The following is a 15,245-nucleotide window of genomic DNA, read 5'->3' as shown; positions in this document are numbered from 1 at the left end:
GAGAGACAGAATCTGAGCCCACCATTGAGCTCTTAAGTGAATCAAACTTGAGGCTACAGCAGATGATAAATTTCTTTATCGTCTAAGCCAATCTGGTTCAGGTACTCTGTTACTTGCAGCCCAAAGCATTCTATCAACTACACACTGGAATTGTCACAGCTCTGGGCAAATGCAGGATTTATTTGCAGTTCAGATTCTGAGAAGAAGAAGGTTCTTCACATCACAGAATCTTTTTAAACTTTCCCTGTTTTATGACATGAAGAAACCTGTGCCAGAGCACAAAACTCTGACCCTGGCAGAGAATACAAACAGAGCTCTCAGGTTAGACTTTAACACTACAGTCCCGCTGCATTTTGAGGTTACTTTAAGTACTCAAAGATGGCAGTTTAAACAAGTATATTAGTTCAGTTCAGTCGCTCAGTCACGTCTGACCCTTTGCGACCCAATGGACTGTAGCACACCAGGCCTCCCTGTCCATCACCAAGTCCCAGAGTTTACTCAAACTCATGTCCATTGAGTTGGTAATACCATCCAACCATCTCATCCTCTGTATATTAGTTCAGATCATATTAAATAATAGGGTCTTATAACAGAAGTCCTACAGACAGCTTAACTGTGTAGGACAGGTACAACTTAGGACACAGGGAAGAGACTCCAAATGGTATTACACTGGTTCCATCCCTAAGTGAAGAGGAATGTGAGACTGAAAACAGAAGCTGCTACGGATGTCTTATATAGTCTATCATACCAGAAGATACATCCGGCATATTTGTGTAGTACTAGGAGCAGCATACACGTGTAGTATTTTTACAGTAGTACTAGTATTGTTTTCCTTATAGACCATTCATCAGCAGATCCTGCTCTTAAACCCACAGTTTAAGTGTTTTTCATCTGTGGATACATTGATAGATTAGGGTAAATCCTCTGGTAGACTGTGTGCGACAATGTTTCCATCAATTCCTCCCATTCCTGGAAGCACATGCCTTTATAAACTGCTTGTGTTACTCTTCTTCTCAAGGTGGAACTTGTTTCCCTCCCGTTGATGTGGGCTGACACTCCAGAAGGGACACTGTGTGATTTTATACCGGACTTCCAAAGGTCTCACAGTTTCTTCTCTTGCCCTTTTGCTGCCATGGAAGGAAGCTCGGCCTCACCTTCCTGGGGATGGGCTGTGAAGGTGGAGACCCAGCCATCACTACGAGGGCCCACACATGTTCTTGAGATCATGTGGGGCCAGCCAGCCCCCATTCGAAATACCAACTGACAATGGCCACATCAGGGACATCTATTAAGATCTGCAAAAGTCACCGCTCTGAGCCTAGCCCATGTTGCAGAATTATGAGAATAAATTGATATTTCAAGTCACTACATTTGGGGATAGAAAACTAATTCATCTTCCATGACTATAGAAGTCAGGATTATGGTGCAAATTAAAATGTATTCCTACTTTAGAAGCTTTCTTTTTTTCCCTGGATGTATTATATATTATGTTACAAATAAATATCTTAGAAAGGCCAGTGAGAGTTCTGAAGGAGGGAGTTGTCTTGGAAGCAAAACCACCTCTCCTCTGCAGAAGGTCTAGTTCCTTCCATCCTATCCCTATGACACTCGTCCTTGCCCACACAACTACTGTCCCATCTACCTGCCGTCAGTCCCAGGAGACACTGTCCACAAATAGAACTGGAATGGTAGAAAACCATGTTCCCATTCTGCCAGACACAGCCACCGACAGTGGCCACATGCCACAGTCCATCAGTAAAATCGTTTACATGCATTATAGGGTGAGCTCGGTGAGCTGGTCTGAGGACCTAATACCCATATGCTGCATTAGTTAGGAGTTCCAAACCACTAACTTACAAACCCATTTTGTTACAGCTTTAACCAGCTGATTCAAAAGTAAGCTCAGGAGGGTGCAATCAGGAGACAGTTTTATTCTCCCACTTTGCCTTCTGGCTCATTCCATCCAATAATCTTCCTCGTGATAGTACTGGGTTCAGACCCCATACCTTTTCAATCACCCAGGCTTTTTAAAATTCTAGTCAATTCCAATGGATTTATCTCTGAGCTAATTCAAAGTTTCTCCCCTCCTTTCAGCATAAGTCTTTCCCTGGATGTTAAGCCTAGAAATTCTAGACTCTAACCGGGGATTTCTCAACCTCGGCACTTCTGGTAATTTGAATCAGATAATTCTTTGCTGTGGGGGCTGATCTGTGCACTGTAGGATGTTTTGCAGCATCTCTGGCCTCTACCCAATTCATGCCAGTAACACTTCCTCCTGTTGTGATAACCAAAAACTCAGATATTGCCAAATGTCAGTGAGATTTCCCCCTGGGAGGAAAACCCCTCTTGGTTAAGAACCACCACTCTAGACCATGCACTCTTAACAGGCATGATTTCATCCCCAAGGGGATGAAAATTGCTTCTCAAGGGATGAAAACAAGTGTTAGATGACCCAATAGTTTGTGGGTCCTCCAAAGGGCCACAGTATATAAGCTTATAGTGTACCTGTCGCATCAACAACTCACAATTGCATGCAAAAAGTTAGAAATGGCTCTGTGAGGGAGCAGCAATGAGTACAGTTGCGAAGTGCTGCCCTAGACTAAGAGTGAGATATGAGATCTGCTCTTTCCCTCTCTTCTTCATTTACTCTGCCAGGGTGGGTAAGACCAGAAGCTGCAGGGCTTTCTTAGCTGGTGCCATGTCATTGTTCCTTGACTATTGAGTCCCCTCTGTTGTGGCAAGCATCCATATGTGTCTCCTTAAAGTGGGGACCTCAGTGGTTTTTAACAGCTTCCACTCCCCACTCTGTATCATTTCTGATGTGGGTAGTACACCCTCTAACTGCCCTCTAGCAGTTAACCCTCCACTGCATCTTTCTACTGGGAGTCCCAGGTCTCTAGGCAATTCTCTTGGATGAGACTTTTTTAAAGATGGTGTTGGTTTGGCTCCCTATCTTGGTTCCACTGGCCCAGAGAAAGTCACTAAGGGTCACCCTTCTCAGAAGTTAAAGCAACCCTAGCCAACACCAGCATTCATACTTCTCCCTGACAGAGTCACCAGTTTCTGGGCCTTCAGACTCCAGCAATCTCCTCTCAGGATCTCAAGAGTTCCCCAGCTCTCTGCTTTAGTATCAATACATACACCAGCCTCAGAAAATACAACTTGTGGCTGAGCAAGCCTCCAGGCTGGAAGCCAGATGCAGGAGTCCCCTGCTAGGGGGCTATGTGTGTTAGCCACTAAGTCATGTAGGACTCTTTGCAACCCCATGGACTGTAACCCGCCAGGCTCCTCTGTCCATGGGATTCTCCAAGCAAGAATACTGGAGTGGGTTGCCATTCCCTTCTCCAGGGGAATCTGCCCAACTCAAGGATTGAACCAGGTCTCCTGCACTTCAGGCAGATTCTTTACCATCTGAACCACCAGAGAAGCTCTAAGAACACTTCCCTGGTGGTTCAGATGGTAAAGAAGAACACCCCTTCAATTGCCTTGGAGGAGAAGCCTCTCTCCCCTCTCCCCATCCACTGTTCTCTCAACACAGGTGGTTCCTTTTACTTACACGGGCTGGAGACAGTTAAGCAGGATTGATCATTTTCTAGGGATCTATATAAAATCTCTGCAAAATATTTTGTCCTCAACTTTGAGATATCATTAAAAATTCTGAGAGAACAGGATAACATTCATTAAATAGCCAGTAAACCAACCCATTTGTCGATTGTGACTATGTGGAAGGAAAAATCTAAGCCAATGTGTCCCTGTTTGTATGCTGAAAAACCCAGTGATCCAACCCAGTGATTCTACTCATTCACAAACATATAGTGAGTACCTTATCAGGAGTCCTCGTGGATATTATAGAAATAAGTTCAGCAAACTCTCCACTCTCATAAAGAATTAGTCCAGCAAAGGAGTACAGCCTATGAATAATGTAACACCAGACTGCAGTAAGTGCCACTGAAAAACAGGGAAGGTGATGCAACAGTGAGTGAGTGGAACAAAGGCAGGGTGGGGGAGGGACGGGAGTGCTGTTTTAGATGGTGTGGCCGTAGGAAGGGTCTTTGTGAGGGAAATATCTGAGCTGAATCCAGAACAGTAGGGAAGAGCCAATCTTGGGAAGATCTTGCAGGGAAGAATTCCAAGAAGAAGAGCAAATGCAAGGGCCCCGAGCAGGAGAGGGCTGGGCATGTCCAAGAGAGGAGGCAGTTGTGGAGCTGGGTGTCCTGACTGTGGGCGGGAGAAGGCTGTTCGGAGTCACATTGCTCATAGACCAAATCTGTGTCACACGTGTGTGTGCTGCAGTTGTTCAAATTCATGAAACCTGTAAATGACAGACATGTCTTGAATATGTTACAAAATGTCTAGCAGCTTTCTGTCATGAGTTGAGAGATGGTGAACTCTGTTGATGTTGCAAGTCCTTACCTCTGAAAACACTAGAAACCATTCCCTGTTCTGACTTCCTGATACTAGATTTACTTACACAAAATTGAGTTTCCATTTTTTCTTCTATTCTGAAGAGAAATAAAAGTGTGCAAAGAGGGAGATGTGTACAGACTCATACTGTATCTTTGAAAGGGCCAAAGTTTATATGTGGTAGACAAACCTGAGAATAGTTGATGGTATAAGCAGAAAAACCAGAGATCACCTTCAGGCAAGTATCTCTGGGTTCTTGATAAAAGCATCCCTCTCATATAAACACAGTATTTGTTATCTCCAGAGTCATGCATATTTACATTCCAAATAACTCAAAGGAGAACAAGAACTGTGTAGCCCATCACATTAGCAGGCACAGATTTTTACAAATAGAGATGATAAATACACGCAAAGTTATAAATTGAAAGCAGAGTGTTTTTAATGACTGATGCCAAAATCATCACAGAACTACCTCTAACTTACTATCAGAAGGGTATTTACCATAATTGACTTTTTGTTGTTTTACCTTGCCTTCGACCCCGTACACCAAGCTCCTGAATTTAAAAGAGGAAGTGATTAATGTGGCAAGTGCAGAGACAGTCAAGCTCCTAGACACCAGTGGGGACCTGCGAGAAGCCTGATAAATAATCATCATCACCACTTCTCATACTCATTCCCCCTTCCACTGCATCTTTCAGTGAGCCCTTTAAATGAGAGGTCACTTATTTTAAAGCCAAATATATCTCTGTGCTTTCCAAAACTTATTGATGCCAGGGTCAGGAAAAGATATTTACATCTGAAAATGCTGAACCATGGTACTCTAGCCACAGGAAAGGTTACTTGTATAAAAAAATAGAAGCTTGTATGAACATGATTTCCATAACCATTTTTTTTTTCTACTCAGAAAACAAACTCTTGCTTCTGCTTTGGCTTGGAAAACTTCGTTTTTAGGTATGCCTTCTGCTCAAATTTCTCCAGAAGACAAATCCCATATCAAAAGCCTTGAAGGGTGAATGCAAAAATCCTTTCACTTTGAGGGGAAAATAACAAAGCAATCAATTCTGGGAGTGTGGATGAGGGAAGAACAATGGTTTTGTGAAATTAAAAAACTATAGTGGATTTCAAATTCATTCTATGTAGGATGTAGAGAATTCAAAATGGAATACCCAGTTTCTAATTTCTTAGTAATCAGGAATTAATAAAGACTCTTAATTCAGTTTTGTTTTCAAAGATCATTTATATCTCCCTCCCACTATTACCTATTATCTTTCCATCCTATTGCTCCTTAGGTCCATTCTGATAGTTATTAGTTTACAAGAAATTGTACTTTCTTTTTCTCACAAGCAGTAAAGTAAGTCAAGGCACAAGGAATTAGATACTGCAGAAAATTCAGTTAACTCATCACTGTACGTATAAACAGAAATGCAATAAGCAGCATGCGGAGGGAAGAAAGATGGGAAGGAAGAAGTGAGAGCGCCCCATTCAAAGCATCTCACTGGTTCTTAGATTACTGCACCTGAGATAACACTTCTGTTTCTTGTCAGCTTCCTGCTTCATTCAAATATGCCAAGATTATTCTATGTTAGTGGTGGCTCAGTTATAATTTGCTTCCTCCTCCCTCCCTCTCTCCAAAGTTTCAAGTCTAAATCTCTTGAAGTTGGAGTTCCAGTAACCATGAGCAATACGTTGGGTTTAAATCTCAGCTCTGCCCTACGATACCAGGTCATTTAAACTCAGGGAATTCCAGTTTCTTTATAACATGAAATCAAGATACAATAAGATAACACAGGTGGCAGGTCCCACTCCTGACATAAAGTAATTACCTCCCAGAACTTAAGGGTGATTCTGGTATATTTTGTCTCTGTCTGAGGAAATTCTTTCATTTATTGTTTATTTTACTCTTCTAGTCCTTTAAGTATTTACTGAACACAAAACATATACCAGAATTTGAGCCAGGTGTTCGAGATACAAGACATGACACAAGTCCCTAACTTTAAGGAATTTGCAATCAAATGGGAATTGGAAAAAGAGACATTCCCAAAGGGTCTTCACAATGTTAAACATCTGCTCTCATTTGCATCTTAATACTTGAGCCCTATGCATCACTAGAACAAATTGTAAGGCAAAAGTCACTTTCTTAAAATTATTCAAGCCAAAACTTGGTTTTTACTACATAGTACCTAATATAATGAATGAAACAAAGTATAGAACAAAGGAATTTACTATTTAAACCTAATAATTGATTATGGATATTTATAATAACTTTTAAAATTTTCAGATATAATAAAAAGGGATCTCATTTTTGACAGATCTATTATAAGACAATACCCAATTCCCTCCAGCTTCTCTTGGTATGATTTAAGTCATATCACCAAAGAAAATCTATGAAAGAAAGAATCGATAAGCTAGGCAAGGACTCATACCCTTCATAAAAATTAACTCAAATGGATCCATAGACCTAAATGTAAAATTCAAAACTATTGCTATAAAACTCCTAAAGGTAACATAGGCGGAAATCTAGATGACCTCATTACGGTGTTTATATGTAACACAAAAGAAAATCTATGAATGAAAGAATTGATAAACTAAGACTTCATTAAAACTATAATGTCTGCTTTGCAAAATACCATGTCAAGACAATTAGAAGACAAGCTACAGACTGGGAGAAAATATTTGCCGTGCCAGAGTCAACATCACCAAGAAAACATCGACAGAGAAAAAACAGAAGAGAAAAAGTCCAAAAATAGTGTTTTATTAGTTTGTGATATTGTAAAATAAATGTCACTAGACATTCCCTCTAATATCTTTTGGGTCCCTGAGTTCAAGTGGAAAGATCGCTGATCTACTTGTTTCTTGCTTTCTCCTACAAAACAGATTGACAGGTGGATTCCAAGAGAACATCATATCTGGCTGAGCATTGACTATAGAAAGGAACAAGGAATTTGAAAAGAACAAAAACAGATACCCATAAATATAGTCAACTGACTTTTGACCAAAACAAAAGGAAATAAAATGGAACAAAGATAGTCTCTTCAACAAATGATGCTAGAACAACTGGACATCCATATGCAAAAAAAAAAAAAAAAAAAAGCCTAGACACAGACTTACACCCATCACAAATATTAACTCAAATGGATCCATAGGTCTAAATGTAAAATTCAAACCTATTGATATAAGATTCCTAAAAGATAACGTAGGAGGAAATCTAGATGACCTTGTTTTGGTGTTTAAATATAACACCAAAGACAATTAATGAAAGACTTAATAAACTGGACTTCATTAAAACTAAAATGTCTGCCCTGCAAAATACCATGTCAAGAGAATTAGAAGACAAACCACAGACTGGGAGGAAATATTTGCAGAAGATACATTTGATAAAGGACTGTTATCTAAAATATACTAAGAACTCTAAAATTCAGCAAGATGAGACAAAGACCTTAACAGACACCTCACCAAGGAAGATGCAGATGGCAAATAAGCATGCGAAAAGATGCTTCACATCACTTGTGGTCAGGAAAATGCAAATTAAAACAGCAACAAGATTCTACTACACTCCTAATAGAAAGGCCAAAATCTAGAACATCGATAACTCCAAATAATTGTGAGGATATGAACACTGCTAGTGGAACAATGTACTGCTGAGGGAACGAAAATGGTATTGCCACTTCGGAAGATAGTTTGCTGGTTTCTTACAAAATTAAACTTACTCTTACCATAGAATCTGGGATTCATTGCTCTTTGTATTTACCCAAAAGAGCTGAAACCTTTTATCCTCACAAAACCTTACAGTGGATATTTACAGTAACTTTATTCATAATCACCAAAACTTGGAAGCCACCAAAATTTAACCATTCACCTGCTTTCCTTCAGTAGGTGAATGGTTAAACTGCAGTACATTCAAGCAATGGAATATTATTCAGAACTAAAAAAAAGAAATGAGCTATCAAGTCATGAAGAGACATAGATGAACCTTAACTGTGTATTACTAAGTTAAAGAAGTGAAGTGAAAGTCGCTCAGTCGTGTCTGACTCTTTGTGACCCCATGGACTATACAGTCCATGGAATTCTCCAAGAGAGAATGTTGGAGTGGGTAGCCTTTCCTTTCTCCAGGGGAGCTACCCAACCCAAGGATCGAACCAAGGTCTCCCACATTGCAGGCAGATTCTTTACCAACTGAGCTATGAGGGAAGAAGTTAAAGAAGCTTATCTGAAATGGCTACATCCTATATGATTCCAAGTATATGACATCCTGGAAAAGAAAGAATGAATTATAAAGACAACAAATAGATCAGTGGCATGAGGACAAGATGAACAGGTGGAAGACAGAGGATTTTTAAGAGAATGAATATATTCTGTATGATGTGATAACGATGGATGTATGTCATTACACCTTTTTCCAAATCCATAAAATATACAGCACTAAGCACAGACCCTAAGGTAAACTATGGACTTTTGATAACTATGATGAGTCAATGTGGGCTCTTCCTTGGTTAAAAAAAAAAAAAAAAAAGTACCATTCTCCTGAATGATGTCAATTATGGGGGAGGTTATACATACGTGGAGGCAAGGGGTATATGGGACATCTCTGTACCTTCATCTCAATTTTATTGTAAAAGCTTCCCTGGTAGCTTAGCTGGTAAAAAAGCCACCTGCAATGCAGGAGACCCTAGTTAGATTCCTAGGTCTGGAAGATCCCCAGGAGAAAGGATAGGCTACCGACTCCAGTACTCTTGGGCTTCCCTGGTAACTCAGATGGTAAAGAATCCACCTGCAACACGAGAGACCTGGGTTCACTCCCTGGGTTGGGAAGATCCCCTGGAGGAGGAGTGGTAACCTACTCCAGTATTCTTGCCTGGAGAATCGCTGGGACAGAGGAGCCTGGTGAGGTACAGTCCATGAGGTCGCAAAGAGCTGGACATGACTAAGCACAGCACAAAACTACTTAAACACGACCAATTCGGCTTGGTATATGGTCAACAAACTCACGGCATATTTTAAATTCTCTTTACTAGACATTAGTATTGGTGTTGGTATTTAATGATAAATTTTAATTAAAACCAATTAGTTTTTAAATTTAAATGAAATAACTGATAAATTACATTTAGATATGTAATATTAATAAAGAATTCATTCAGGAGAGTACCTTGCAGAACCTATTTACTTGATTTGCTTGTTCTAATTATCTTTTCACTTTTTACCCCAACCACTAATTTTTTCAAACACTCTACACAGGAAGACTGAATGACACCCAGCAGCAGCACACTATGAAAAAGCCAAGACTGACCAGATAATTCTGAATCACTGGAGCATAGATAGGCAGATTGTCCCAAGGCAACGAAACCAGAAAACTCACTGACACAAAATTCAAATGTTCCTGAACTGAAACTCCAAAATAGACTATACTCCAACAGGGAAGATAAGGATTAAAGACAGTGAGGCTTTCTCACAGGACCAAAATAGCCAGTTCATTCAATCCATGAAGTGGTGGAAAAAGCCAATTGGATTGCTCTATTCATCTGGAACAGAGTTAAGTCAATCAAAATAATCAATTCTGTTAGTCCACACACTAAGTGGGGAAAAGAACAAAGTCAATTATCAGGGACTCTGTATTAAATACAAAACAAAGTTTTCTTCTATAATGGATATTTGACATGTGCTAGTATTTTTAGCCTGCTCTATTCTGAAATATACATCAGTTCCCACAGAAACTAGAATAAGGAGATGCAATTAAAGCTATCAATGAGCATCTCTTTCTCTCATCTAAATGAGCTACTTTGGTTTTATCCCCTCTTGCACACATCAGATCAGATCAGATCAGTCGCTCAGTCGTGTCCGACTCTTTGCGACCCCATGAATTGCAGCACACCAGGCCTCCCTGTCTGTCACCAACACATATTAGACATCAATTGTGTCAGCCTGAGGAAAAATTAATCATTCAAATGGATATTGTCAATTCCATTCAACAAACTCTTGTTCAACATCTCCATCAGGGGTGCTTACCCTCCTCTTGAGGGTGATGGTCTACTTTCAGAATCTGAAGAAATTTGATGGACCCTCTTCCTAGAAAAATGACATATACTGTTGACATATACACATACTCTCAAACACATGAAATACTATCAGTTTAGGGACTTCACAGATTCTCTGAGCCATTAACTCTGGGTTAAGAACCCCTATCTCATGTACCTGAAACCGAGCTAGGCACTGAAGTCCCGAATTAGGGAAAACCTTATAGATAGAAAAACAAATTAAAACATTCCACGAAGTAAAACAGTCTGGTATCATGCAAAATACAAAAACAAGGCAACAGAATAGAGTCTGGAAGTTTACCCACACATACATGAGGATTTTATTTGTAAGATTTATAATCACGTTATTTCAACTTGGTGGGGGAAATAAATCATTCAATAAGTGGCATAGGTAAAAAATAGAATGAAATACTACTATTTGTAGCAATATGGATGAACCTCTAGATGATCATACTAAGCATAGTAAGTCAGAAAAAGAAAAACACCATATATTATATGGCATTATGATATTACATTGCAATCTAAATATGACACAAACGAACTTTTTTATGAAACAGAAACAGACTCAGAGACAGAAAACAAACTTATGGTTGCTTAACAAAGGGGAATGAGAATGGGGGAGGGGTAAATTAGGAGTTTGCCTTTAGCAGATACAAACTATTAGATAAGGTCCTATTGTATACTCAATACCCTATAAAGCCTAATGGAAAAGAATATGAAAAATATATATATACACACAACTGAAACACTTTGCTGTACACCAGAAACTAATACAACACTGCATGAAGTTCTTCCCTATCTTTTCCTCCAGGAGTTTTCTGCTTTTAGGTCTTATTTCAAGTCTGTGGACTTCCCTGGTGGCTCAGATGGTAAAGCATCTGTCTACAATGCGGGAGACCTGGGTTCGATCCTTGGGTCAGGAAGATTCCCTGGTGAAGGAAACGGCAACCCACTCCAGCACTCTTGCCTAGAAAATCACATGGACGGAGGAGCCTGGTGCAGGCTACTGTCCATGGGGTCTCAGAGTCAGACACGACTGAGTGACTTCACTTCACTTAAGACTCTAATCCTTTTTGAGTTAATTTTTTGTATGATGTAAGAAAAGGATCAATTTTCATTCTTTGGCATGTGGCTATCCAGTTTTATCAGCACCATTTACTGAAAAAACCATTAATAGCACAATTTCCTCACTGTGTATTCTTGGCACCGTTGCGAAACATCAGTTGACCATATATGTGTGGATTTGTTTCTGGACTATTCTTTTCCATTGGTCTGTATGTCTGTTTTTATGCCAGTATCATATTGTTTTGATTGCTGCATTATAATATATTTGAAATCAGAAAATGTGATGCTTCCATCTTTGTTCTTGCTCAAACTTGCTTTGGCTATTAAGAGTCTTTTGTGGGTCTACACAAATCTAAGAATTTTTTTTTCTGTAAAAAACACCATTAAAAAAAAAAAAAAACACCATTGAGAATTTGATAAGAATTGTATAAATATGTAGATAATTTTGGGTAGTATAAACATCTATACAATATTAATTCTTTCAAACCATAAACATGTAATGTCTTTCCATTTATTTATGTCTTCTTTCATTTCTTTCACCCATGTTTTATAGTTTTCAATGTAATAAGTCACTTTAAGTTTATTCTCAAGTAATTTGATTTTTAGGCTATTGTAAATGGGATTGTAAACTTCCTTTTTGGGTACTTTTGTTGTTGTATTGCAAAAGCAATCAATAAAATGAAAAGGCAGTCTATGCAATGGGAGAAAGTATCTGTAATTCATACCCATGATAAAGGGCTAATATCCAAGATATATAGAAAATTCCTACAACTCAGAAAAAAAATTAACACATGGGTGTGCTGCATGCATGCTAAGTCGCATCAGCTGTGTCCAACTCTGTGCACCCTATGGACTGTGGCCCACCAGGCTCCTCTGTCCATGGGATTCTCCAGGCAAGAACACTGGAGTGGGTTGCCATGCCCTTCTCCATGGGATCTTCCTGACCCAGGGATCAAACTCACGTCTCTCACGTCTCCTGCATTGGCAGGTGGGTTCTATACCACCAGCGCCATCTGGGAAGCAAAACTTGGGCAAAGGGCCAAAATAGATATTTTCCCAAAGATGACATGCAAATAGCCAATAGGTACATGAAAAGGTATTCAATATCACTAATCATCAGGGAAATGCAAATCAAAGCCACAATGAGATGTCACCTCACACTTGTTATGGGGGTATTATTGAAAAACAAAAAATAACAAGTGTTTGCATGGATTTGGAGTAATGGGAATCCTAGTACAATATTGGTAGGAATGTAAATTGATTCGGCTACTATGGAAAACAATATGGAGGTTCCTAAACAAATTAAAAACCGAATTACATATGATCTAGCAATTTCACATCTGGTTACATATCCAAAGGAATTGAAATTAGAATCTTGAGGGTATATCTGCATTTCATATTCACTGCAGCATTGTTCACAATAACCAAAGTATGGAAGCAAACTAAATGTCCATCAATGAATGAATGGGTAAGAAAACGTGATTGTATACATACATACATTGGTATAATATTTAGCCTTAAAAAAAAAAAAGGAAAATTCTGCTATTTGTAATAACATGGATGCCAGACACAGAAGGACAGTTACTATACGAGAACTTATATGAGGACTCTAAAATAGCCAAAATCATAGAAGTAGAAAGTTGAACAGTGATGGCCAGAGGCTGGGGGCAGAGAGAAAGTGAAATATTAGTCAAAGGGCACAAAGTTTCAGTTTTTCAAAATGAATAAATCCTAGAGATATACCATACTATACCACAGGGCCTATAGTCAAGACCACTATATTGTATACTTAAAAACTGGCTTAATAGGATATATAGTATATTCTTATCACTAACGATTATTATAATAATTAATAGAGATGACATGTAAAAACTTTTGGAGATGATGAATATGTTTATGGCATGGATCATGGCGATGGCTTCACAAGTGTATATTTATCTTCAAACTCATCAGTTGTATATATTAAATATACACAGCTTTTAATATGTCAATCATATCTCAATGGAAGTTATTTTTAAAAATTAAAAGTATTTTTTTTTACAACAAAAGACTTCAGAAACAAAGTTGGAGGCAAGTGACTGACAGAGAGAAAGAAAACATCCAAAACAGATTCTACAAAGGCTTAATATCTGTGGTGTATAAAAATGACTTGCCATCAGTTAAGGAAAGTCAAACACAGTAGAAAATAAACATCAAATTAACAGGCAATTCCCAGAAGAACCAAAAATGACCAATAAACTTATAAAAGGTGACCACCTCCCTGGTAATCAGGAAACTACAAAGTTCAATGCACAATACTATAGGCAAAATGTTACACAGCGGATCTCTAGAACTTACTCATGTTGAAAAATTTAACTTTATATCCATTGAGCAGTTAGCAGTCCTATTTTTTCACCTCTCAGATTTGCAGTGGCAAAAAAAGACATACTAAGTGTGGGTAAGGAAGGCAAAAGTCAGGCATTCTTATGCACTTTTAAAGGGAGGAATGTAAATTAATGCAATTTTTTAGAAGGCAATTTCAGGGATGAAATTCAAAGAATTTAATATCCAGTGTGGCAAAGGCCCTGGCTCATCAAAGCAGATACCAGCTATAACCAGTTGACAATATCCGGCCAGTACACTCTTCCCTACACACATCATCTGAATATTAACCCCAGCCGTATTTATCTAACCTTGAAGTACGCATGCCCTTTGATCCAGCAATTCTATTTCTGGGAATCTATCTCAAAGAAATTCTCTATCTATACAAAGATATACATACATTGATGTTTATTTGTCATTGTTTCAAGTAGCTTTAAGAAAGGAAAAGCAAACTTAATTGCCATCAAAAATGAAGTGGTTAAATAAATTAAGGTGCATTCAGTATTAAGGTGCATATAGTATTCCTATGGAATACTATACAACCATTAAAAAGAATGCCATGAACCTAGAAGGATCAATACAGAAAAAGATGGCTCAGTGTAAGGGGCAAGAAAGGCAAGTTGTAAGTCACAGAACTTGCATACTTAAACCCACATATTTTAAAAATATGCATCTGTCTCTATGTGAAAGTACACATATAGCATAATACACATAAATACATATTAATACATATAAAAGAAGATGCAAGAACATGCAACACTAGATCTGAGTCACCTCTGGGAGAGAAGGATGGAAGGCAGAAGAGGGAAATAGCATTTTGCTTTGCGTATTTTGCATTGAAGTTTGAATTATCCATAATGAGAATACCGATAACTTTTTTAAAAGACATAAAAATATATATAAGGAAGCCCTCAAAATACTAGGCACACTCCTCAAAATCACTGCATGGCTTAAGGGAACATTTGCTTTTAGAGTTGAAAGTCAATGTCATTTCCCAACATATAACCTGAAATACTCAAAGTGTATGTATGGAATGAGCCACATCTCAAGGGCAGAATTCTAAATGGAATTTATTGAATCATTTTTAAATTAGCTAATTCTCAGTTTTAAATATTTGACCTCTGGGTTTTACCCAGCGTCCTTATATTCTCTTATATTCTGAATTTTGTGTTTTTCTTATAGGAGAATTCCTAGAAGCACTTAGTGAAAACAGACTAACTCACTTGTTAAACATGGAATAGTCTGAACCAAAAGCCCAAATGTATAATTGACTCCATATTTTTCAGAGTTGAACATCATTTGCAATTGATATTCCTCTCCATAGTTACGGTATTTTATTTCATATTCTGTATCACTAACTCCACAAGGTGAATGGCCAAAGACTTT

This window comes from Bos javanicus, chromosome 17, assembly GCF_032452875.1.
Source record: "Bos javanicus breed banteng chromosome 17, ARS-OSU_banteng_1.0, whole genome shotgun sequence".
Lineage (NCBI taxonomy): Eukaryota > Metazoa > Chordata > Mammalia > Artiodactyla > Bovidae > Bos > Bos javanicus.
The sequence above is the reverse complement of the archived record's forward strand: the minus strand, read 5'-3'. Positions refer to the sequence as shown.